The sequence below is a fragment of the Macaca mulatta genome, chromosome 20, assembly GCF_049350105.2.
Source record: "Macaca mulatta isolate MMU2019108-1 chromosome 20, T2T-MMU8v2.0, whole genome shotgun sequence".
NCBI lineage: Eukaryota > Metazoa > Chordata > Mammalia > Primates > Cercopithecidae > Macaca > Macaca mulatta.
The window spans coordinates 76670163-76693102 of NC_133425.1; the positions used below are offsets into that span (position 1 = coordinate 76670163).

The window sequence follows — 22940 nt, forward strand, 5'->3', positions numbered from 1 at the left end:
GTATTTTTTTTTAGTAAAGACGGGTTTTCACCATGTTGGCCAGGCTGGTCTTGAACTCCTGACCTCAGGTGATCTGCCACCTCAGCCTCCCAAAGTGCTGGGATTACAGGCGTGAGCTACCATGCCCAGCCAAGCCCCTTTTTTTTTTCCTTCATTGAAATTTTTATTGAGATAATTGTACATGCACATGCAGTGTTGAGAAATTATACAGAAAGATCTCATGTAGACTTTACCCAGCTCCCCCATTTGTAACATTTTGCTAATTTATATAGTATAATATCACAACCAGGATATTGATATTATCCACCAATCTTATTTAGATTTCCCAGTTTTACTTGTACTCATTTGTGTGTATGTGTATATAGTTCTAGACAAATTCTAGACTGCATCCACCATCACAGGCAAGATACCAAATAGCACGTCGGCATGAGGATCCCTCATGTCACTTTTTTATCACCAAACCTACCTCCCGCCCTCCTCGCCTCCCATCCCTAACCCCTGGCAACCACCATAAAATGGTGTCCTTTCAAAAATGTTATGTAAATGGCATAATGTGGTATTAACCTTTTGGGATTGGCTTTTCTCACACAGCAGAATTCTTTGAAGATTCATCCAGTCATGGTGGGTATTCATCTAAGTCATTAGGCATTGGGTGTGTCTGACTCACTATTTTATCCTCAACACTTGTAACACTGCCTCGTGTAATGTAGGCACTCGACACATACTTGTTGAATGAAGGAATGCACCAGTTCTCCCAACAGATTCAACTCGTCAATGCGTCAACAAGAAATGGATGTCTTACGGGAGAGCTCCCGGGAGATGGGGAAGCAAATCCACATGGAGCCCAATGACAACACACGCAGTTCCCTGCTAAGGTTCCTCACTCCTGTTGTCCCTGACCACTCCCCTCTCTCCTCTCCTCCCTGTTGGTCCTGCAAAACCCCTCCTATCGTTCTCAGCATTTTCATTTTTGCCCTAAGCTTACATACCCTGTTCAACAAAAATGCAAGCCATGGAAATGGCAGGACAAAGACCATCTGCTCTTCCTCAGAAGCGCTTTTGGGAACCTCAGTGCCTCCAGCATTGATAAAATGGACAAAGGGGGACCAGGCGTGGTGGCCCACATCTGTAATCCCAGAATGCTGGGAGGCCAGTGCAGGCAGATCACGAGGTTAGGAGTTTGAGACCAGTCTGGCCAACATGGTGAAACCTTGTCTCTACTAAAAATACAAAAATTAGCCGGGCATGGTGGTGGGCACATGTAATCTCAGCTACTTGGGAGGTTGAGGCAGGAGAATCACTTGAACACAGGAGATGGAGGTTGCAGTGAGCTGAGATCGTGCCACTGCACTCCAGCCTGGGTGACAGAGTGAGACTCTGTCTCAAAATAATAAAATAAAACAAAACAAAACAAAACAAAATGGACAAAGGAGAAATGCCAACTCTAGTGACCTGAGAAAAACCTGATTAAGGGCTGCGTTTGGGTGGCAGGAATGGAAAAGAATTGAAAAATGTGACAAGCCCTCGCCCACTCATTCTTCCACTTTAAATATTTGAGAAGAGGGTAGAATTAAAAAATGCTTCCCCACCTCCTTTCTACTAGATTCCTATTGCCTAACAGTACCCAGAACTAGTCATGAAAAAGGGTGCAGTTCTGCGGGGAAGAAAAATATGTCCGTGGTTTGTTTATCTTGTTGAAGATGACAGGTAGAATACCAGACTGATGAGGGAGGCTGGCACGCCAAATCTTTCTTTCTCAGTTTCAAAAACACCAAAGGTTGATGCCAAGATATTCAATTTATCTGGGTCCTTAATTCTGACACATTTCGTATACAGACCAGGGTAATTAGCTCAAAACTCCACAAGAGCTATGATGCATGCTCCATTCTTGAAGGACCCACAAGACACTCCATCTTACCCTCTTAGCCTTTCTTGCTATGTTTCATGTGGGTGGAATATATGACCAGGAAGTTCTGCAGGAAAAATCACTCTGGATTTCTTTATTGCTTTGATAAAGCCACAGCATTTCTCAAGTGCTCTGTGCTGCAAGCGTCCGGTACACAGTAGGAAACCCAAATGTTTGCTGACCCACTAACTTTTTCCACCAAAGCTTTCTCTAATTTAATCCCAATTCTGGAATAAGCTGGATAGACACTTGGGCAATCAACTCACAAAAAATCTAAGTGTGTTGGCGCGACGTCTACAATATTTGCTCAAACACTTCCTCCAGAACAAAGTTCAGCCTGACTCCTTTAAGTAGGTTGCTGGTCCAGGTTAAGTATAAACACCTTTGATGGCTTCTTAAAAACTGTTTAAAAGACTGGGTGGTTTTTAAATGGCCAGGAGATGTCTTTCTCATGACAAATCAGGACATGCAGACCAAAAAGTCATCACCACCATTCTCAACATCCAACAATGATGAGATGTGTGGCCTCAGTACTTGAACTTCTTCCAGTGAGTTTAGACTCAGAGTTCCTGCCCAGAAAAACAGCGCCGACTGCCCCAGCTCCTGTGCCACATCGAAAAGCATCCTTTGAGGTCCAGTCGCAGCTAAGAGGCAGATTTTCTTGGACACAACCAGCAAAGAGAGATGTGGCGGCACTGTATTCAGCCTGGGTGGGGAAGAGGACAGCTTCTTTCTTTCTCATAATTAAGAAAGGCTTTCCCAAGGCCGGGCGCGGTGGCTCACGCCTGTAATCCCAGCACATCGGGAGGACGAGGTGGGCAGATCACGAGGTCAGGAGATCAAGACCATCCTGGCTAACACAGTAAAACCCCGTCTCTACTAAAAATACAAAAAATTATATTGTGTTTTTATACAATATAATTTTTGGGGGGCATGGTGGCGGGCGCCTGTAGTCCCAGCTACTCAGGAGGCTGAGGCAGGAGAATGGTGTGACTCTGGGAGGCAGAGCTTGCAGCGAGCTGAGATCACGCCACTGCACTCCAGGCTGGGCGACAGAGTAAGACAACGTCTCAAACAAAAAAAAAAAAAAAAGAAAGAAAAGAAAAAGAAAGGCTTCCTGATGGGCCGGGACTTGAGGACCTGCCTGAGTGGCCAGAGGGAACTGGCAAGGGGCTGGTCCTGCCAGGCTGGGAGTGCAGGGCAAGGATTTGGAGACAGATGTGGTTGCCTGAACAAAGCAGGTGCTGAGAGTCTTTCCCAAGAAAGAGCAGTGGAAAGAATCAGGCTTAGGGTTTTTTGTTTTTCCTGTGTTAAGTCTTATCTGTTCATTGTAGCACATCTGGATAAAGAAATAAATGAGAAAGACACCACAGTTACATTACCAAAAGGAAACCACTGAAATCATTTTGATATGTTTTTCTCCAGGTGTTTTTGAGTGTGTGTGTGTGGGCAGCGTTTACATATTAGTGATCACCAGTTTATAACCTACTCCTTTTCACTTAACATATGATGCAAGCATTTTCCCAGGTCACTAAATTCTTTTAATGGGTGCATATTATTCCTTCTTGGGGGCATGGCATAATGTAGACTACCCTACTGTTGGACATTTAGGTTATTTCCAATTTTTGACTATTACAGATAAGGCCCTGATAAGTAATGTCCTGCACAAAATTCTAGAGTTCATCCCCTACCCTGTATTTGGGTGGCTATTACTGTTATTTTCTTCAGCTAGATTCCTGATTCAAAATTTCTGAGCCAAAGAGTAGAAAAACAAGGTAATGGGTGTTTTCTTGAAAGGCCAAAGGTTTGGCTTGATTCATAAGACTGAAACTGAGAAGACAATTTTGGATATTTGAGGCTCAAATGGTCAAAATGGTGGCAGGACTGAGAAAACCCATCTCTGAGGAAACTGAGAAAACATGGGTACATGGTAATATCATTTTAGTTCAAATCCTCCCTCCTTCCTTTTCCACAGTCTTTCTAATTCTCCATATTCTTCCACTCCATACAAATGCATGGTTTTTGTTTGGTTGGTTGGTTTTTGAGACGGAGTCTCACTTTGTCACCCAGGCTGGAGTGCAGTGGCACGATCTCGGCTCACTGCAACCTCCACCTCCCGGGTTCAAGCGATTCTCCTGCCTCAGCCTCCCAAGTAGCTGGGACTACAGGCATGTGCCACCACGCCTGGCTAATTTTTTTGTATTTTTAGTAGAGATGGAATTTCACCATGTTGGCCAGGCTGATCTCCAACTCCTGACCTCAGGTGATCCACCTGCCTCGGCCTCCCAAAGTCCTGGGATTACAGGCGTGAGTCACCGCGCCCGGCCACAAATACACATTCTTTTTCACGCATACATTCACACATTCGTTCACTTATTCAGTGATAAGACTGTGCTCACAGATAGTGCTGGAAAAAACCAGTGCCTCAGTGTGCTCAGGGAGTGTATGGCTTTGTGAAAAACCAACACAATACAATGGAATGGAGGTGAAAAATGGGTGTACCCTCTGCAGCCTTAGCCAGGGATGGCCACAAGGGGAAGGATGGTAGCAGTTGGCAAGGTGAAACAGGTGATCCAAATTTAAAAAGGAGCGTGTGCCTGGCCCTGGAGTCAGGGAAGCATATGAGAATCTTGAAAACCTGAACTGTTGGGCAGAAGCAGGGGCCACAGCAAAAGACAGCCTCAAGCAGACCCCCACTTTATCTGCACTCAGGTCAGAAATGAAACTGGCATTAACTAAAGGGAATTTTCCAAAGGTGGCTTCAAGGACAATCAAGGACTGACAGTCATTTTTATATATATATATATATATATATATATATATATATATATATATATATATATATATATAGCTTTTTGGAGATCTAAGTCACATACCAAAAAACTCACTCACTTAAAATGTACAACTCAGCAGGGCATGGTGGTTCATGTTTGTAATCCCAGCACTTTGGGAGGCCAAGCTGGGAGTATCGCTTGAGCCCAGAAGTTTGAGACCAGCCGGGTATACATATATAATGTACAACTCAATGATTTTAGTTTAGTATATTGTGAGTTGTGTAACCATCGCTACTACCTAATTTTAGAACTTTTATCACTCCAAAAAAAAACCCCTGTATTCATTGGCATTACTCCTCATTCTGCACCCCCCAGTCCTAGGCAACCACAAATCTACCTTCTGTTTCTGTGGATTTGCTTATTCTGGACATTTCATATAAATGGAATTACATGTGGGCTTTTTGTGACCCTCCTTTTACTAATTCTGTTTCAAGGTTCATCTATGTCGTTGCACAAATTGCGACTACTTTGTACTGCTGAATAACATTCATTGCACAAATATACTACAGTTTGCTTATCCATTTATTTATCAATTGGTAAGCATTTAGGTTCTTCTTTTCTTTCTTTGCCTTTTTTTTTTTTGAGACAGGGTCTCACTCTGTCGCCCAGGCTGGAGTGCAGAGGCACAATCATGGCTCACTGCAACCTCCGCTCCCCATCTGTTGGGATACTCCTGACTCAGCCTCCCAAGTAGCTGGGACTACAGGTGCCCACCACGTCCAGCCAATTTTTTATTTTGGTAGAGACAGGGTCTCACTATGTTGCCCAGGGTGATCTCAAACACCTGGTCTCAAGCGATCCTCCCATCTCAGCCTGCCAAAGTGCTGGGATTACAGGTGTGAGCCACCATGCCCGGCTATTTCTTCTTTTTGGCTGTCATGAACAGTGTTGCTATGAACATTTATGAAGAAGTTGTTGTGTGGACATGTTTTCATTCTCTTGAGTATATACCTAGGAGTGGAATTGCTGGGTCACATGGTGACTCTCTGTTTAACATTTTGATGAACTGCCTGTTTTACAAGGTGGTTGTGACATTTTACAATCCCACCAGCAATGTAAGACAGTTCAGTATGTCCACATTCTCCCTAACATTTGGCAATGTCTGCTTTTCCTAGTTTAGCCAGCGTAGTGGGACTGAAGTGGCACCTCACTGTGGTTTTCATTTGCACTTCCCTCATGACTAATGACGTTGAGCATCTTTGCATGTGTTTATTGGCCATTGTATATCTTCTTTGGAGAAATGTCTACTGAAATCCTTTTTTTTTTTTTTTTTTTTTTGAGATGGAGTCTCGCTCTGTCCCTCAGGCTATAGTGCAGTAGTGTGATCTCAGCTCACTGCAACCTCCACCTCCTGAGTTCAAGTGATTCTCCTCCCTCAGCCTCCCGAGTAGCTGGGACTACAGGCGTGCGCCACCACTCCTGGCTAATTTTTGTATTTTAGTAGAGATTTTGTCATGTTGCCCAGGCTGGTCTTGAACTCCTGATCTCAACTGATCCATCTGCCTCACCCTCCCAAAGTGTTGGGATTACAGGTGTGAGCCACCCCGCCTGGCCTCAAATTCTTTTTTAATCAGGGTACTTGTTATTTTATTGTTGAGTTGCAAGAGTTCTTTATATCTGATATATGTAAACCTTCTATCAAACATATGATTTTCATATATCTTCTCCCATTCTGTAGCTAGTCTTTTCACTTTCTTGATGAAGTACAAAAGTTTTTAAGTTTTGATGAAGTGCAATTTATCTAATTTTTCTTTGATCACTTGCACTTCTGGTGTCGCATCTAGGAAATGGTCATAAAGAATTACTCCTATGTTTTCTTCAAATAATTTTACAGTTTTGGCACTTACAATTATGTCTATGATCCATTTTGAGTTAATCTTTGTATGCAGTGTGAGGTAGGGGTCCAACTTTGTTCTTGTATACATGGATATCTAGTTGTGCCAACAAAAAAGTCACCATTTGGGGTTGAAACATCTTCCAGACAGGGCAAAAAAAAAGTTGCCCCTTTCCCTCCTATATTTCCTAGATTTTTCCTTCATTCCAAGAGAAGCAGTTGTAGGGCAGCTCTCTGCTGGCCCCAGCAAGGCTTAGTTCAAGACCAGAAAACCCAGATGGATGCGTCAGTGGTGGGTCCCACAGCTCTTTCTGCAGTGGAGATTTAAACGACTTCCTCTGTCTTCATCGCAGGGTCCTGGTGAGGTTCAGGTTAGTCCAGCATATCTGTGCTCCATTCAGAGTCACATGTCCTGGCGTGATTCACCAGTATTTTATTTAGGTGAGTACATCCACTGTGTTCCAGAAGGACTGAAGGGGACTGATGTCCTGGAGTAGGTGGGAAATCTTGGGGGGTGGCTTTGGGATTGGTGGAAGGCCTGGATTGCCTGAAGGTCACCTTGGCATTGTGACTTTGTCTTCAGTCTGCCATTTGGTTGGGGAAAGCAAGAAGCCATGGTCTAGTTCAGAGTTCTTTGCATTACCATTGGAATTAGTGTAAGAGGGATAGCGATGTCCATGTTGTTTGTGCATCCTCTCTAGGTAAGGGCAGGAACTGAGCTTATTTATTATAATAATTACAACACCAATAACCGCTAAAGTCTATTGACAGTTCATGCTGGCCTGAGCACTATGCTTCAGCACTTCACACATGAACACAAGTCTCCTATTTATGCAAAAATTACTGCAAACTTGGTAATGCCTTAAAACAACATCAATTGATTTTTTCTTACACTTCTGGGGGTCAGAAATCCAAAATGAGTCTCACAAGGATGAAAACCCAGGTCTTAGCAGGGCTATTTCTTCTGGAGCCTCTATAGGTGAATCCATTTCCTTGACTTTTCCAGCTTCCTCCGTTTTTAGCTTGTGGCCCCATTACTTCACCCTCTCTCCCCCTGCTTCCATGGTCACACCCAGATAATCCAGGAGACTCTTCCCATATCAAGATCCTTACCTTGACTACATCTGCAAAGTCCCTTTTGCCCTATAAAGCAGCATTCACAGGTTCCAGGGATTAGAACCTGGGTATCTTTGGGGGTCACTATTTAGATGACCACAAGCACCCAGTTCTTAATGCACTCAATAAATATTTGTTGAGTGCATGAATGAATTTTAACTGTTTAGCATCGTTGTTGGCAGTCTCTTGGCTCAGTCCTTTCAGGAATGTGTGTTCTCCCTTCCATCAAGTTTGTTCGAATCTCTTCAGTGAGGATTTCCTGACCATAATTTAACATCACAGCTTGCCCCTCCATCACACACACTCCCAATCCCCTTATCCTACTTAAGTTTTCTTCTTCCCCATAGCTTTTTGTCATTTAATATATTGTATAATTTACTTAAGATGTTTGTTGGTATTTGTCCACCTTTCTCACTAGGATGTATGTTTCGTGGGGCAAGGAGTTTTCCATGTTTTAGTCTCAGATGTATTCTAGGCATCTGGAACAGTGTCTGGCACATGGCAGGTACTCAGTACATGTGTGTGGAATGAACGTGTGAGCTGGATGGCCTCCCCAAGCCTCATTCAGCGGCAAATCTGGTTCTTTATCTACGGTGGCCAATCTTGGCTTTCATGGCGATGAAGCCATGGCCTGTTGTGAAGCTAATCAATTGCTGAGTAACCTATGGATTATCCTGTTTACTGGGCTCCACCCCATTCCATTAACACACCGGCAATTTTGATCTCTAAAACACAGATAACCTCAATTCTCATCTCCACCAAGACTTGCGAAAGTCTGGGAGGGAAATGAATGGTTTGGCTTTGAATAGTTCTTGAAGGATAAATGTTTTAGAATTAAAATGATTGCAGAGTTGAGATAGTGAGTTGTCCCTGGCTGAAGTTGCCAGAATTTGTGATGTTGGGTGTTACTGTTTCCACCAGTGTGCCTGCAGGTAATGAGTTTGTGGTTTCTGGGGTTGGTTAGTCTCAGTTTGTTCACTGTAGAGGGGTCATGAGTACCTGAAGAGGTGTGGTGGAGGGGCTTCAGGGTGCCCGTTGGCTTCCTGAAACTGCATGTGAGTTTCTGTGTGCATGCGTGTTCTCAAGGAGAGTAGAATCCACAGCTAGCCTCGGATTCTCAATAGGGAAGTGAAGCACTTCTGCACTGCCCCAGCTCTGAGGATTCAGTGGTTCTGTGTCTGGGGATTTATAGCTGAAATTCACAGGCCGCACACAGCTCAGAAACGAAAGTCAGTCATGTGAAAGGTGTGTACCTTCTCCTTGTTCCTACGCCCAGACTAACCAATTGTGCTAAAGATGCCAAACCAGGTGCTGGTTCAAATCTCAAGTGGACTAATGTCATTTTTAAAAGACGGTGGGCATTTCTTGAGGCCTCTATTTTTCTCATAGGTGAAATACAGATACTTCTAATTTCTTTATTTTTTGTGTAAATATAAAAGTACTGGCCGGGTGTGGTGGCTCACGCCTGTAATCCCAGCACTTTGGGAGGCCGAGGCGGGCGGATCACGAGGTCAGGAGATCGAGACCATCCTGGCTAACACGGTGAAACCCCGTCTCTATTAAAAATGCAAAAAATTAGCCGGGCGAGGCGGCGGGCGCCTGTAGTCCCAGCTACTCGGGAGGCTGAGGCAGGAGAATGGCGTGAACCCGGGAGGCGGAGCTTGCAGTGAGCCGAGATCGCGCCATTGCACTCCAGCCTGGGCGACTAAGCGAGACTCTGTCTCAAAAAAAAAAAAAAAAAAAAAAAAAAAAAGTACTTTGAGGGTACAGAATACTATAGAATTGCAAATAATCATAAAGGGAATATATGCCGTTTTTTGTTATGTGGCAACAGACTGTCTTGTTCCCAACTCCATCCGTCCATCCATCCACTCTGTGAACATTCATTTCCTCACAGTAAGTATGAAAGCTACCATATGTGTGACCAAAGCTTTATATGCGACACTTATCCTGGCGGGGCACAGTGGCATGCCCCTGTAATCCCAGCATTTTGGGAGGCTTAGGTGGGAGAATTGCTTGAGGCCAGGAGTTCAAGATCAGTCTGGGCAACACAGTGAGACCCCATCTCTAAAATTAAAATTAAAAAAGAACACTTATTCTCACAAAAATCGTGACTAGACTGAGGTTCAGAGAACACAGACCACTTGTTCAGTCACACAAAACAGCCAGGAAGTGACTATGCAGACCTTGAACTGAAAATCTAATTCTATCTGATGCCAATGGCAATGTCTGTTAATATTACCCACCAAAATACTCCTAATGGTGGAGAACAGGGAAGTCACCTACGAGGGAAATGGAGGGAGAAGTCTTAATATAGCATCTTCAAATCTGTGTTTTACCTTAAAATGCATGCAGGGGTGCAGTGTACTCCATATTAGACCCACGCTTGTTTTCACATCAAAGAATTTCCCACCAATCTTTAAGTACAAATGATGCTTTTGAGAATGGGTGTAGCCTAGCATAGCTCTCCGTCACACTCCCCACCACACACACCATTTTTCCATGTCAGACTTTGGTGTTTCAGTCTTACGTCCTGTTGGATTGGAGGCTCCTAGAGGACAAGATCTCAATCTGATTCCTCCTTTCTCCTTCCCAAGACCTAGCCCAGTGTCCAGCATGAAACAAGTACACAGATAACGAATGTGGCAAAGACTTATTGCATCTCTGCCTGAGTCAGGTGTCATGAGAGATACAGATGGTTACAACGTGGTCCCTGCTCTCAAGACATTTACAATTGAGCTAGAGAGGCCAAGCTTCCATTAATGAAAACGGTCTTCCCAAGACTCTTGGTACACCATTTTAAAAGCTTAGAACTGGCCGGGCGCGGTGGCTCAAGCCTGTAATCCCAGCACTTTGGGAGGCCGAGACGGGTGGATCACGAGGTCAGGAGATTGAGACCATCCTAGCTAACATGGTGAAACCCCGTCTCTACCAAAAAAATACAAAAAAACTAGCCGGGCGTGGTGGCGGGGGCCTGTAGTCCCAGCTACTCGGGAGGCTGAGGCAGGAGAATGGCGTGAATCCGGGAGGCGGACCTTGCAGTGAGCTGAGATCCGGCCACTGCACTCCAGCCTGGGCGACAGAGTGAGACTCCGTCTCCAAAAAAAAAAAAGCTTAGAACTGTCGGCCCGGCGCGGTGGCTCACTCCTGTAATCCCAGCACTTTGGGAGGCCGAGGCAGGCAGATCTCAGGGTCAGGAGATCGAGACCATCCTAGCTTTTCACCTCGTCTCTACTAAAAATACAAAAAATTAGCCAGGCATGGTGGCGGGCACCTGTAGTCCCAGCTACTCAAGAGGCTGAGGCAGGAGAACGGCCTGCACTCCAGCCTGGGCAACGAGCGAGGCTCTGTGTCCAAAAAAAAAAAAAAAAAAAAAAAGCGTAGAACTGTCATAAAGCAAGAGAAGAAATGATAGGTAATTAGACACCAGACAAAGTTCCATTAAATAGGACAAATTTTGTGAAAAGTGACAACCTGTTCCTCTGGAAATGCAGCATTGTGTCAATTAAAGAGCACACCTTGAAGTCGCAAAGTACAAATTAACGATGTTGAAACCATTGTTTCCCAAGAGGGAAAAGTTGAAAATACAGTCAGCTGCACTAGATGCTATCTGCTTTGCCAGAGATTCTCAGTCTTGGATTGATTAGGCTTGGAGGGTCACATTGAACCCATGATACATTTTGAAACACTGGGTAGGCTCTGGGCTTATCAAATGGAATTCCATTCATCAAATACTTCCCGAGTTCATTGTGTAGGCACTGGGGACGCACAGAGGGACAACGATATATGATGAATGGCTCATATACTTTGCAATGAAGCAAAGATTCAAAACCCTGGCTATACCATGAATTAGTTGAGGACGTTAGCACAGGACAGGGGTTCATGTCTCTGAGCCTCCATCTTTTTGTTTTTGAGACAGAATCTCACTGTCACTCAGGCTGCAGTCCAGTGGTGCAATCTCGGCTCACTACAACCTCTGCCTCCTGGGTTCAAGCATTTCTGCCTCAGCCTCCCAAGTAGCTGGGATTATAGGCGTGCACCACCACACCTAGCTAATTTTTGTATTTTAGTAGAGATGGGTTTTCACCATGTTAGCCAGGCTGGTCTCAAACTCCTAACCTCTGGTGATCTGCCCACCTTGGCTTCCCAGAGTGCTGGGATTACAGGTATGAACCACCATACCCAGCAAGCCTCCATCTTTTAAACCATAACATGGAGACCCTAATTCTTATCTTGTAGGTGGTTGCAAGGATTGAGGGTAATAAACATAAAGCTCCCTGCACAGGAAATTGCACTGAATAAGAACTTCCCAAAGGGGTACTAGGGGAAGTGACATCCTAGAAGAATTAAGAAAAAGAGCTCTGATTTCAAGAAACTCCCAGGCTGAGGTGGGAGGATTGTTTGAGCCCAGGAGTCCAGCCTGGGCAAAATGGTGAGACCCTATTTTGAATTTAAAAAACAAATAATAACTAAATGTTAAAAACAAGAAACTCCCAGTCTGGTGTAAGGACCAAAATGTTAACAAATGTCATTAGTGTGATGGGTGTGACTTTTTTTTAGACTAACACACACTGAGAATTTACTGCGTGCCAGACACTGTGCTACCCAGTTGTATCTGGATAAACTTGTTCGCTTTTTTTTTTTTTTTTTTGACAGCGTCTCACTCTGTTGTCACAGGCTGGAGTGCAGTGGTGCAATCTTGGCTCACTGCAACCTCTGCCTCCTGGGTTCAAATGATTCTCCTGCCTCAGCCTCCCAAGTAGGTGGGATTATAGGCACCTGCCACCATGCCCAGCTAATTTGTGTATTTTTAGTAGAGACGGGGTTTCACCACATTGGCCAGGCTGGTCTCAAACTCCTGACCTCAGGTGATGTGCCTGCCTCGGCCTCCCAAAGTGCAGGGACTACAGGTGTGAGCCACCACACCCAGCCACACTTGTCCATTCTGTGCAAAACCATATAGAGCAGGAATTACAATTATGCCCAGTGAGGAAGCTGAGGCTTGGGCAGCTTAAGTAACATGCCCAGGGTTGCAGAGCTGGAAAGTGATAGAAGCTGGATTTGCATCTTGCAATCTGCCTCCTGAGGTAGATTTCAACGCGCAAGCAAGCCGGAAGAGGCTTCACACAGGTAATGCAGGAGCGGCAAGAGGTTTTTCAGGCATCAAAGTCATAGCAGAGAAGTTCAGGCAGGAGGGAAAAGCAGAGACAAAGAGCTGGCAGGATGAATCAGCTGATTCTGTTCAGGAATTCAGGTGGGTCCGTGTGGAGGGTTTGGATGAAGGATAATGAACATTCAGAAAATGAGGGTGAGGAAGGAGAGAGGGGCCAGATGGTGGACACCTCAAGCGCCAGGCACAAAGACCTGCACTTTTACCTGAGTAAAGGGTACCAGTAAAGGGTGTTGAAGACACGATCACTGGCATTTAGGGAATGGATTCCACCTGCCTATGTTAATAAAGGAGGTGACTCCACGCAGCATATTTGAATGATCAGGGCACATCAGATTTTCCAACTAAAGGACTACTTTTCAGTTATTGTTCATGTGCAAATCTCACTCCCTCCCCTGCTAGCCAATATGTTTCTTAAATCAAATGTTGATTCTAATTGCCTTTGGTTTCCCCTAAGTGCCTGGCGTAAGGTAGGTGCTTAATTTTTTTTTTTTTTTAAATGAATGAGTGATTAAAAGCAAGAGTGAATTTACATTTAGGTCTATGAGCCTCTGAAAAGAGATAAATTCTGAGCTGGATTCAAGAAAATGCATGTTTTTGAGGTGGAGCATAGACCTAATTGTGAAAAGGAAAACAAAAAAAGCTTCTAGAATAAAGCAAAGGAGAATCTCACGATTGCCAAGATTTCTTAAACAGATTATGAAAAGCACCAGCCATAAAAGAAAATATTGATACACTGAACTTCATGAAAACTAAGACCATCTCTTCATCAAAGGTACCATTTACAGGGTAGAAAGGCAAGCCACAGATTGGGAGAAGAAATCTGTCTTTATTTATATATAATTATATATACATAATAAAGAACACCTAAATATTAACTTAAAAATCCAACTGTTGGCCGGGCGCAGTGGCTCATGCCTGTAATCCCAGCACTTTAGGAGGCTGAGGCGGGCAGATCACTTGAGGTTGGGAGTTCGAGACCAGCCTGACCAACATGGCGAAACCCTGTCTCTACTAAAAATACAAAATTAGCCGGGCGTGGTGGTGCATGCCTGCAATCCCAGTTATTCGGGAGGCTGAGGCAGGAGAATTGCTTGAACCCAGGAGGTGGAGGTTGCAGTGAGCCAAGGCTGTGGTGAGCTGAAACTGCGCCACTGCACTCCAGCCTGGTAAACAAGAGTGAAACTCCATCTCAAAAAAAAAAAAAAAACCAACTATTAAAAATGAGACAAAACTTCAGTAATCACCTAACCCCAAAAAGTCACCAAGTGGTCAAAATGCATATAGAAAGGTGCTCAACATCATTATTCATTAGAGAAATACAAATTAAAATAAGACGCCCACCAGGCCACCTATATTCCCACCAGGACAGGCATAATTAAAAGACCACCAATTACTGGAGCATGTGAAGCTACTGGAACTCTCAGACATTACTGTGGGAGTATAATTTGGTACAACCACTCTGGAAAACTGTTTGGCAGCATCTACTCAAGCTGAACATATGTGCCTACCCTACAGCCCAGCAGCTGAACTCTTCACCATATCCGCCTGAGGAAAAAAGTGCATCTATTCAACCATATAGCTTTATTTTATTTATTTATTTGAGATTTATTTATTTATTTATTTATTTAAGATTGAGCCTCGCTCTGTTGCCCAGGCTGGAGTGCAGTGGTGCAATCTCGGCTCATTGCAACCTCTGTCTTCCGGGTTCAAGGGATTTTTCCTGCCTCAGCCTTCCAAGCAGTTGGGATTACAGATGCCCACCACCACACATGGCTAATTTTTGTATTTTTAGGAGAGACGCCATGTTGGCTAGCCTGGTCTCGAACTCCTGGCCTCAAGTGATCTGCCCACCTCAGCCTCCAAAAGTGCCAACCATATATTTTTTAATGTTCATAACAGCTTTATTACAATAGCCCTGAAGTGGAAATAATTATCTATCCATCAATAGGAAAATGGATAAGTATATTGTGGAGTAGTCACACAATGATATACTCACAGCAATAAAGAACCAACTATTATGCTACAAGCAACAAAACGAAAGAATTTTGAAGACATCATATTTGAGTGAAAGAAACCAAATGCAAAAGTTCAAGAACAGGAAAAACAAATCAATAGTGATAGAAACCGTAACAGCGTTTTCTTTTTTTTTTTTTTTTCTTTTGAGATGGAGTTTCACTCTTGTTGCCCAGGCTGGAGTGCAGTGGTGTGATCTCGGCTCACTGAAACCTCTGCCTTCCGGCTTCTGGTTTCAAGTGATTCTTCTGCTTCAGCCTCCCAAGTAGCTGGGATTACAGGAACCCTCCACCCCGCCTGGCTAATTTTTTTTGTATTTTAGTAGAGATGGGGTTTCACTATGTTGGCCAGGCTGGCCTCGAACTCCTGACCTTGTGATCCGCCCGCCTCGGCCTCCCAAAGTGCTGGGATTACAGAAGTGAGCCACCACGCCTGGCCAGTTTCTTTTGGATAGTACTGACTGGAAACGGGCCTGAGGGAGCCTCTGGGTTGCTGGAAATGTTCTATATTTTGATGTGGCTAGGGATTTCACATGTGTGAAATGTTTCCACTTCACACGGAAACATTCATTCAGCCATACGCTTAAGATTGCACTTTACTGTGTGTTATACCTCAATAAAGACATTTTAAAAAGCTAAATGTATTAAAGTATTAATTAGTTTCAAAACTTACTGGTTAAAGAAGAGGTCTGACATATTTCAGAAAACATAAGGATGGATTTAAACATTAAAAAAATAAATTAAAGGCAAGGAACTTCAATAAAAGCAGTAGACTGGGATGTTTAAAGCCCTGGAGTAGAAAATGAAGATATCAGGTGGAGTTAGAAAATAGATGAAATTCACCAAAAACCCAGCATTAATGTTAGGGAGAAACAAGCAGTGAGGCTGTCGACCAGAACTTGAGGCGGTATCGCTGGTGGGCCCTGACTGGGAGGTGAAGAGACTAGATTTCGACTTGAAAGTCAACTAGAAGCTAATCATTTTTGAGCTGGGCGTCAGGCATGATGGTGGTGACAGTAATGACACGTGTAACAGCTCTTAGCATTCACTGAACACCTGCTACAGGCCGGATCTTCTTGTCAGCACTTCATCACTGCCGTCTCATTTAAGCCTCATAACCGCTCTGTGAGGACTGCTACGATTACCCCAATTTTACAGAGGGAGAAATTGAAGAAGCAACTTCTAAGTCAGGGAGAACAGACCAAGAGGGAGGTTGTTAGGAAATCCCTTGAGTTAAATGAATTTAAATGACTTCACAGATATTTAAACAAATCTAAGGCACAGGCAAATTACTTATGCGATGTAAATTCTGTAGAATAATCCAGCTCATCGTACACCCAGCAGTACTCTGGCTAGAATTCTAGGGAGAAGACCAGCACCTCTTATATGCTTTCAGGTGTATAAAGTACATACAATACAAAACTAAATTTAAAGGGTGAAAAGTGCAAAGTGGTGTACCTTGACAGGGGAGAATAAAGGTTCTTGCATGGGACCTAGCTTGAAAGAAGTTATTGGGGCAACCTATGCCCAGAGCTGCTATATTGTGAACTTCTAAGCTTTTCAAGTTTTATTTCAGGTCCTTTGAATCACTCTTGATAATTCATCTTCCTCCAAGTTGGCAATGTCAGGTTAGGCAGCAAGAGATGAAAAGGTCCAGGAAAATATTCATTCATTCATTCATTCAATAAGTAAATATTTATCGAGCACATACTATATGCCAGGCATTGCTTTAGAGGTTAAGAATACATTGATATATAAAATAAGAATCCTTGCCAGGCCTCATGAAACCTTATAATCAGAGGAGATACATAATACACTAATAAACATATATAATTTTAGGTAGTGATTACACGCAGTGAAGAAAGATGAAGCCGGTTAAGGGGAGGCATTTATACAGGAGTGTGAGCCAAAGCCTTTATGAGGAGCTGACATGGCAGCTCTGATGTAAGAAGAATGAAAGAGCAAGCTATGAGAATCCGAGGAAAGAGAGTTCCAGGCTGAGCAATTAGCCGGTGCAAAAGCCCTGAGGTGGGAATATACTCGGCTTGTTCAAGAAAGAGCAAAGAAGGCCATTTTGGTTGGTGCACACTGAGGGGGGAATGGCAGGAAAGGAGGCCATGGAGGGAGCCAGATCACGCAGGGCTTTTTAGACCACCGTAAGGGCTTTGGGTTTTTTTCCTAAGTTTGAAGGAAAGCCATGGGAGAGCTCTGAACCGGGAAGTGACTTGATCTGATTACCTTAGGAGGAGAAAACAGTTCATAAGAGGGCAAGAGAAAAAGCAAGGGGAGCAGTTAGGAGGCTGTTGCAGGAGAGCTGAATGGTACCTGGATCAGCGTGGTCTTGGAGGAGGTGGGGAGAACTGGCTGGATTCAGAAGTTAGTCTGCAGGGCCGGGCATGGTGGCTCACACCTGTAATCCCACCACTTTGGGAGGCCGAGGTGGGCGGATCACCTGAGGTCAGGAGTTCAAGACCAGCCTGACCAACATAGTGAAATGCCATCTCTACTAAAAATACAAAAATTAGCCAGGTGTGGTGGTGGGCGCCTGTAATCCCAGCTACTCAGGAGCCTGAGGAAGGAGAATCACTTGAACCTCAGAGTTGGAGGTTGCAGTAAGCCACTACACTCCAGTCTGGGCGACAGAGCAAGACTCCATCTCAAAAAAAAAAATAAATAAATAAAAGAAAAAGAAAAAAATGTAGTCTGCAGGAAGAGCTGCAGGATTCACTGGAGAAGTGGATGAAGAGTATGAGAGACAGAGGTCAAGAATGACCCGAAGTTTCTGCCCCTAGGTAAATGAATGGTGCTGCCATTTACTTGGAAAATGATTAGGTTTAGGGGTAAAATCAGGAGCTTTTGGTTTTGTTTGTTTTTTGAAACAGGGCCTCACTTTATCTCCCAGGCTGCAGTGCGGTGGCATGATCATGGCTCACTGCAGCCTCGACCTCTTGGGCTCAACTGATCCTGCTGGGACTACAGGTGGATGTCACCACACCCAGCGAATTTTTTTTAAGTAGAAGCTTACTTTCTGAGGTGTTAAATTCTAGGTTTCTATTATTCAAATGGCAATGTCAAGCAGGCTGGTGAATATTTCCATTTTGAGTTCATTGGGGAAATATGAAAAACAACATGTGAAATAATCCCTTGTACACAGAAAAATCTCAATTCTATTAGAATTCATTCCTTCAGCAAATATTTATTGGGCACCTACTGTGTGTCAGGCACTGCACTGGGTGCTGGGGTAGGGTACACGATGAATTTGGATAGGAACAGTTACTACCTTCATGGAGTTTCATTACAATTTAATTAGTTCACTGGTTTCTGAGACACATCTCTGAGTACTGTGTAAATATATAGAACCAACTCTCAAGCATTATAAATACTGAGATGTTCTCTGACTCAGCAATTTGGAAGAGCCTAGACTTTTTTTGGAAAGAAAAGAGCTATATATAGATTTGGACAAATGAAAGATTTACCCAATAAAATGTCTGAAGACTACCTTCAAATGAATCAGAAGAGACTGTCTCAAACAAATGAATGTTTATGACAAGTCGACTTGGTGTAATGGAAAAGCTTACAGGGCTGGAAAGCAGAAGATCTAGACCTCAGTCTGTTCTGTCCTGACTGGGTCACACCTATGACCTAGACTGAGTCATTTGCTCATCTGTACTTTGGTTTTCTCTTCAATAAGATGAATCAGTTGGACTTGATATTTGCTAAAGAATTTTCAGTGTTAATATTTTCTTTGCATTATTTCTCTTACTGGACTCTTTAGGTAGTTTTTAGAAAATAAAAGCCCAAATCCCCAAGTGGATTCCTCTCTTGAGGGCTCATTTTTCAAAGCAAAAGAAAGCTCTTTTTTTCCTTTTTTTGCAAAAAGAAATTGCTTTCTTGTTTTTTTAATGATTGTAAAAAAATTATGCACGATCAGTACAGAAAATATAAATCGAGGAAGCACAAAGTAAAAGCTTCTAAAATAACACTGAGCTAACTGTGCTTTCACCATCACTGTATCTGTAGCAGTTATCATATAGCAGGTGCTTTAAAAACAGCTGCTAAATGAATTATTACTGTTAATATCTTGTAAACATCCTTTTTGGTCTTCAGACCAAAAACGAATACATAAATAAATCCTTTCTCTGGGTTGTTTCACCTCTAAACCAGAAGAGCTCAGTATAGCCACCAGAGACTAACACTGTTAGGACAATATCAAATCTCTTACATTGTAATATGTTTCACAATGACAGTTGATATCTGATGCCTATGGAATGCAAGGAAACAATAACATTTAATCCATCATTCTGAGAGGCACAATATCAAGGGTGGCTCAGTTTGAGCAATACCAGGAAAGGCTGCAAAAGAGTCCACAGTACTTCAGCTCAAGCAAGAGTGGCTCCGGCAGCACTGAGAGAGTAGGCTCTGCCTCCTGAATCCTTCTTCCCACACTTGGGCCCTTTTCCTGGCCCACAGCACCAGGACGAGCTTTCTGGGGCATGTGAATTCCACTCAACACGTTTTATTGGCAACCTAGCATCCATCTGATTGTCAACTACATTTTCAGTCAACTAATCGTTTCCTGATTACCTCTGAACATGAATTATAGCCAGATCTTATCTGCAGACCCATGCTACATTTTTTCCCCCAAATGGAATTAGTTGCTAATGTTGAAAATCTGGAATATTCAAGTCAGTCTGAATTTTCAGAATCTCTTAAAAAGTTGTTAGATCCACCACCACTGGGCCCCTATCACACAGAGCAATCAACTAGAGGTGAGGCGCATGTGCTCTTCAGCTCCCATAAGCCCACCTACCCCTATTGTCTGACATCCTGCATCCCATAGGTTGCTTTGCTAATTTACCTGATATGCTCCTTCTAATTATATTAAACATTCAGGGGGTACCTCCTACACATCAGGCACTGTGTAAGTCCTGGGAGCATAGGTAGATATGGCAAAGCTCCTGCCTTGGAGGAGCTCACAACCCAGCAGCGGAACTGACTTATAAACCAGTAAATTACAGTAGAGTGTGGTGAGTACAGCACAGCAGCAGGAGCATGCAGAGGACAGACCCACTCTGTCCTGGGAAGCCAGCTGAAGATTTCCTGAAGGTCATGTTTAAGCTGGGTTTTGAAGGATGAGGAAGAGTTCACTAGGCCGATGGAGTGGCGGGGAATAATAGGAACAGTGTGGGTGGTATCAAAAGTATTTATAAGGTCTTCTTCTGATTAGCTGCCTGTTGCACAGATGATCCTTTCAAGCCAGCAACTACCTTTCTCTTGATGGTCATTCCATTTCCTCCTTCTGTCAAAACAACAGGGAAGGTTCACCTCTACCTGGAAGAGCCTGCCTGACAAATCCCCATTCACCTCCAGTTACTTCAACTAAGGCAACCTTCCTACTCGGATAATTGGTTACCTGACTGTGATCCTATTACTGAAGCTCTTTGTTTTGGAACCTCTGTTATTTAAAGAATAGACTAGCACACCAAGCAATTAATAAGTACTTATCAAATATCTACATTGTGTAGAGAACTCTCCTTGGTTTTTTATCTTAAAAATGGCAAACACAAATTAACTATGAAGCAACAGAGAATACAGTTCAGAAAACATTTATTTATTTTATTTTTTATTTTTTTGAGACAGAGTCTTGCTCTGTCTCCCAGGCTGGAGTGGAATGTCGCGGTATCAGCTCACTGCAACCTCTGCCTCCCAGGCTTAAGCGATTCTCCTGCCCCAGCCTCCTGAGCAGCTGGGATTACAGGTGCCCGCCACCACGCCTGGCTAATTTTGTATTTTTAGGAGAGATGAGGTTTTTCTGTGTTGGCCAGGCTGGTCTTGAACTTCTGACCTTGTGATCTGCCCACCTTGGCCTCCCAAGAAACATTTATTAAGTGTCTGGTATTTAGGTGTTTTTCTTTTTTTTTTAATCCCTCCATCCATCCAACATTGAGTTAGCACTGTTACACACCAAGTACTGTGCTTGGCACCTGGAAATCATGCTGAGCCACGATAAACATAATATAGCAGGTGACATGGATAAATAAACCCATTACAATAAGTTTCTTGCTGGAGCAATGTTCAAAATACAGCAACTGCTTGGAGAAAGGAATGTCAGCTGCCCTGGGAGGTATTGCAGGACTCCCAGGGCAGCTGACATTCCTGGGCAGGTATCATGGAGAAGATAAATCCAAGCTGCTTGTCTTGTGTGTTTCTTACCTTTTTAAATATATTTTTTGGCCGGGTGTCGTGGCTCACACCTGTAATTCCGGCACTTTGGGAGGCCGAGACCGAGGCAAGCAGATCACAAGCTCAGGAGTTCAAGACCAGCCTGGCCAACATGGTAAAAGCCCATCTCTACTGAAAATACAAAAATTAGTCAGGCATGGTGGCACACGCCTGTAGTCCCAGCTACTTGGGAGGCTGAGGCAGGAGAATCACTTGAACCCGGGAGGCAGAGGTTGCAGTGAACAGAGATTGTGCCACTGCACTCCAGCCTGGGCAATAGAGCGAGACTCCATCTCAAAAAAAAAAAAAAGAAAAAGAAAATATTTTTCAACATCCACAAAAATATAGAAACAGTACAATGAATCTCCACATCCCCATTAAACATCCACAAAAATATAGAGACAGTACGACGAATCTCCACATCCCCATTACGTGGCTTTAACAATTAGTAACTTGTGGCCACTTTTGACTCATCTACACTCCCATCTGCTTCCCCATCCCTTTGTTGTGTTTTGAAGCAAATCCTAGACATCATTGCATCCGGGAGTACTGAGCTGCATTTACAGAAGGAAGTGGAAATGCATGTGTCTTCCACAGCCGTTCCCTTCCCACCTATTCTTCTGCTCTGAAAACAGTTAGATACCCAGATTCCTGCCAGTGACTCCAAAGCCTTGGCTGGTCTGGGTAAATACCCAAGACTTTATTGGAGCCTCTCAGTTGGTTGAAGGAAAAGACTGGGCTGCTTCAGTGAAAATCCTATCCTGTCTTGACTGGAATGCTGGCCACATTCTTCTGGTCCGAGGTCCTCATAAAATTGCTAATTTTTTAGAGGCTTATGGAGTACCTAACGTTTGCACAAAATGGTAGCTACATTCCACACTCCCATGTGCCCTGAGCAGCCTCCAGGGAAACTTCAGATACTGTGGGGCTTGGCCTGCCAGCTGAGCTGGCCCAGAGATCCTTTCTGTCACAGCTTTGATCTTCACTGGGTTGGGAGCCTGTCTGAATCTAAACATCTGCTTCTCTACTGCCCACCCCTTCAGCATTTCCTAGCTCTCCCTGAAAGGTACAAACATGCATGCAGTTACTCAACCAGAATATTTATCCTTGACTCCCTCTCCCTCATAATTTCTTTTAAAACAATCCACCCTTGTCCACCTCCTATCACCCTTTCATCCAGGTGCCCATTCCCTTCTCTTAAGTCCTGCAATACCTAAACATCGATCGCCTTTAGCACATTCATCCCCGCCTTATTCTCCACGCAGGAGCTGAGTGATCTGCACAAAACCCTCTGCTAAATACCCTTGCATGGTTCTTCACCCCTGCAGAAACTAACCTCCTTCCCACACCAAGGAGGCCCTACAAAACTTAAGGACTCCTTCGGACTTCTCCAGCTTCATCTGCCACGTCTCCTTCCTAGCCCGCAACCAAAACCATCTTTTCTGGGTCTGTTTTCTCGGGTCTTTGTGCTCTCACCTGGGCAGCTCCTTTTCTCTCATAAATAAAGCAAGCTACAGCGACTGCGCCCTTGCTTCCATGCGTCATCTCATGGGTCCACAACACCACTAAAAAGTCGTTTTCATTTTGCAGACGGAGAAACTGAGGATGGGCACCTTATCCATGGCCACACAGCTAGTAAGTGGAAGAGCTGCAACCAGGATTCAAACTCGCGGCCCCAGAGGCCGCAGGTTCAACCACAGAATCCTAGCCCGCCCGCACATCCCTCCACCGCCGCAGGGACCTACCTCATCCCTCTACACCTTCCGCTGCACCCAGGCGGAGCTGGTCACGCGGGCGGAGGAAGGAGGCTTCTGATTGGCTGCCTCCAGCGGCAGGGGAGAGA

At 44.0% G+C, this 22940-nt stretch overlaps 1 long non-coding RNA gene across 1 annotated transcript; it reads right to left on the reverse strand.

Moving 5' to 3' along the window:
• Window positions 1–138: 138 nt before the first annotated feature.
• LOC144338251 (uncharacterized) lies at window positions 139–22881 on the reverse strand. Its single transcript, XR_013412238.1, has 2 exons — window positions 22843–22881; window positions 139–3245 (listed from the first exon to the last, which is right to left on the reverse strand). It is a non-coding gene; the product is annotated as an uncharacterized LOC144338251 (long non-coding RNA).
• Between the last annotated feature and the right edge of the window lie 59 nt (window positions 22882–22940).